The 4,015-nt window shown below is 36.1% G+C and overlaps 1 pseudogene; it reads left to right on the forward strand.

Annotated features, from left to right (window-relative positions):
* The first annotated feature begins 1,981 nt into the window (after window positions 1-1,981).
* LOC132043576 (probable UDP-glucosyl transferase 73B6) lies at window positions 1,982-3,514 on the forward strand (annotated as a pseudogene).
* The last annotated feature ends 501 nt before the right edge of the window (window positions 3,515-4,015 follow it).

The raw sequence follows: 4,015 nt of genomic DNA on the forward strand, positions 1-4,015 counted from the left end.
TAACTGTCAATCACAAAAACAAAAATAAAAGATTAGTCACACTAGATATCTTAAACACACTAATGAGCAAGCAAAAGTGATATAAAACGATAAAAGCCATTTTTGGCTTTCATAAACTTTTCCACTCAACCAAAGTAAGAGGGCAGGGAGTGAAGGATGTGCGGACTCTGTAAGCGGTGTCGTTGAGTTTCAAAGTGAAACTCTTCGGCTCCGGTGTTTCCATGAAAGAAAAAGAAAAGAAGAGTGGTTAGAAAGAATGGTATTCCGATCGTATAGACACGAATGTAATAGATAGACGAAGTGGACAACAACTTACGCTAAAATAAGTACTTTCAAACTTAGGAGTACAAAAGATTTAACACTTTCTAAATAGAACATGCTTTTAAGTAATAATGTATACAAAACAGAGAGCTTTCATTTCCATTTAAACGTGTTCAGACATGAAGTCCTAACAAACTATTATGAGACCATAAAGACCCCTTTTCTAAGTGGCAGTAAGGAACGAAAATGAACATATGTCATGCATAAGATATACACACAGATTCATTATTTTGGAAACTAGTTTAATTTAAGGAAAAACACAGACATAAGATTTAAACTAGGAGAGAAAATCTAACTTAATGTTTATAACAAAGAAATGAGTAGCATTCATAAGCAGAGATCACCTCCAACATGCGATAAAAATAAATAGAAAGGGAAAACTATATTCATGATATCTAATGCCTCATTCAAGCAAATAATGTGCGCTCTTGATCATTCCGAAATTAAACAGAGCATCCAACAACTAGGGTATGATATAATGTGAAAGTATAAAACTTTAAATCATGGCTTTTGAAGGTTAAAAAGAAATCACATTTTGATACATCCGTTCAACATATAAAGGGTAGATAACATAAACACTCTGTTTCAAGTAGTGAAGATTTCTGATCTTTTAAGTAAGCCTAAAGACTGATTTTTGGACATAGATGAGAGAGTTTTTTCCGGGCTCCAAAAAAAAAAAAAAGACTTGGTTCAGCTAAAGAGTTAAAGAGATATTTAAATCTAGTCAAAACTCGTTTGAAATTCGAACGTTGAGATTTCCATCACGTGATTTGATTCATATATTGCCCGAAATGGAGAGATTGAGACTGTGGCTTCGAGATTTGATGTACTATTAAAAAACGAAACGAGATAGAGACATTAAAACACGCCAAGGCAAAGGTAGAAAAAGGTAATACTTGCACCAAAATAGCATGGTCATAGTCTGCCATAGCTGTGACAAAGGTTTGGATTTTGTGTAGAATAGGAAAGAGAGGAAGAAGACAGAGTGAGTTAAAAGAATTATGGGCCGGCATATAAAAGTGTTTCTACATATTTGTTTTTTCAGAATATCTTGTGTAAACAATGAGGGTGTGAAACTTCCATCTTTCCTTGACCATAGAGATACTCATTAATGAGAAATTACGGAATTAATATAATTCGAGAAGGTGACTTACATACGTAAAGAGAAAGAGAATTGTCTCATCTCGATCAATAAATGAGAGAGTAAAAAAACTGAGTGAAACACGTTTTGCTGTAAATTTTTTGAAAAATGTTCTTTTTTCTATCTAAATAAGATTTTTAATAATCAAATCATAAAGATTTTAAAATTTACAACCAAGCAAATGACGTGAGGATAATTAAAGAAACGTTTCCCTAAATGGGGGAAGTCTAAAAAATCGGATACCTTTTGTGAAAAAGCGTAAGCGATAAACAAATACATTACTCAAATGGTTTCTTCTAATAATCACTCAACATTGTTAAGACGCTATTGCTACTTGCTACGCTATGTCCTTTTCGGCTCCATTAATTCCTTTCTTTCAATTTACTTTGTGTCCAAGTTTCTTCTCCACTTTCCCCACACATTCGTATTCACGCTTCACACGCAGAATTCAATAGTCTTTATTATATATAGAGATGGAATCAAAGACAACAACTGTAACTTTAATCAGAGAACAAAAACATGGAAGCCACTAACGGAGAGATTTTTGTGCTCCCATTTTATGGTCAAGGTCATCTCTTCCCATGCCGGAAATGCAAGAATCTCGCCTCTTTCGACTTTAAAGTCACCTTAGCATTCCCCCACCTCTCCTCCTCCCCCCAATCTTCGTCGCCATTCTGCGCCCGACTCGTTGAATATCTACTACAACATCAACTCCAACACCGCCACAAAAGTAACGGCAAAGTGCAGTTTTCCCACCAAAAGGAAAGGACAATATTCCAAGCATCACCATCAGCAGTTAAGACAGGGGATTATATTGATACCTAACGAACGATGCAATGGATCGAGGTAAGACTCGGCTATATTGTGTTGTGGTGGACGTCATGATGGTGGAGCAAGGAAATTTTCAAGAAATTTGATATACCTTTTGTCTCTTTCTTCACACGGTGCTTGTCTTTCTTGATAAGGTTTGCGGCTTGGAAGAACCATGTGGATGAGATGAAACGGGTGAGTTCGGATCTTGGGGTTGCACGAAAGTATGGCTCGAGTTACTGCGATATCGAAACGAAATCATCATGGGCCGGTCACCATCACGGTGGTGGTCGAATAGAAAGAACGATCTATCGGGACTACCACGGTGGGATAAAATATGGGCCTCAGGCCAAGTCAAAAACCGTGATGGTGGATGAGGTAGAGGGTTCTATTGCATTGTTGATCAATTCCTGCTATGATCTTGAGGGTCCATTCATTGATTATGTAACAAATCAAATTGAAAAGCCAAAATGGGGTGTATGACCATTGTTGCTAGAAACATTTTGGAAATCACCTAGTTCAATACTACATGTTCATGAAGTCAGGTCAAACCGCCAGTCAAACTTTACAAAGGAAGAGGTGATGCAATGGTTGAACTCAAAACCTCAGCGATCTGTAATTTATGTGTCATTTGGTAGTAAAGTTGGACCTAGTTTAGAAGAATATGCTCAACTGGATGATGCATTAGAGGCATCAAACCATCCTTTTATTTGGGTTATTCAGGCCGATTCAGGTCGGTCCGGTCCACCCTCGGGTCTCTTTGGAGGCAGCCAACAAGAAGAAGGATATTACCCTCATGGATTGGAAGAAAGAATAGGGAATATATAGAGGGTTGATAATAAATGGGTGGCTACCACAGTTGTTGATTTTGAGCCATCTTTCAACTAGTATATTTCTGTCGCATTGTGGATGGAACTCAGGGGTGACCAATTCCATGATGCCAAATTGGTAGCAAATTACTTGAAAATGGGACACGTGATTTTACTTAGTAGTGATGACCTGAGAGATATGGTGAAGAAAGATGACATAGTTCAAGGAATGGACCAGTTGATGAATGATGGTGAAGGGGTTCATAAGCAAGCAATGGCATTAAGATCCATTTTCCAGAATGGTTATCCAGATAGTTCAATGTGCTCTCTGAAGTCATTTATTCAACTCATCATCATATCATACTATTATAAAAATGGGAACACATCTATGTCAAAAGTTGATTTACCAATTTACCCATCAAAAATTGAGTGACAGTTGTACCCTTCAATTAGACACTACTCATATTCATAATTGTTGTTTTTCACTCTCATGTATTTAACTATTTATGCTCTTCCTTTAAGAAAGAAGGATTGGACCGATTTTTCAATTAATTTGAAAACAGAAAAGACTCCATCACTTTATTAAGGAGTTTCAAGAGGTTCTCCACCTCTTAACTGGAATATGAAGAGATTGCGTGGCATTAAATGTTGAGAAACTATTATGTACACAGATTTGTTGGCGTCCATTTTATCCTCTCATTTTTTTGCTTTGCTTTCAAAGACTGGGCAACATTATTTTTCTTTTCAAACATTGTGTTATTTGGATTAGATAGGTGTACTTATGGGGATTAGATACTCGAGTAGAAGAGTTTTTGCAATCTATGCTTGTTGATTTGAGTTAAATACGAATCCTAATTAATTCAATTGTCCTTAATCTCTTTTTTTTTTTTTTTTTTTTTTTTTTTTTTTTTGTTTAGAAATATACAAATTGTCA

Source organism: Lycium ferocissimum, unplaced genomic scaffold (assembly GCF_029784015.1).
Source record: "Lycium ferocissimum isolate CSIRO_LF1 unplaced genomic scaffold, AGI_CSIRO_Lferr_CH_V1 ctg2593, whole genome shotgun sequence".
In the NCBI taxonomy this organism is placed as follows: domain Eukaryota; kingdom Viridiplantae; phylum Streptophyta; class Magnoliopsida; order Solanales; family Solanaceae; genus Lycium; species Lycium ferocissimum.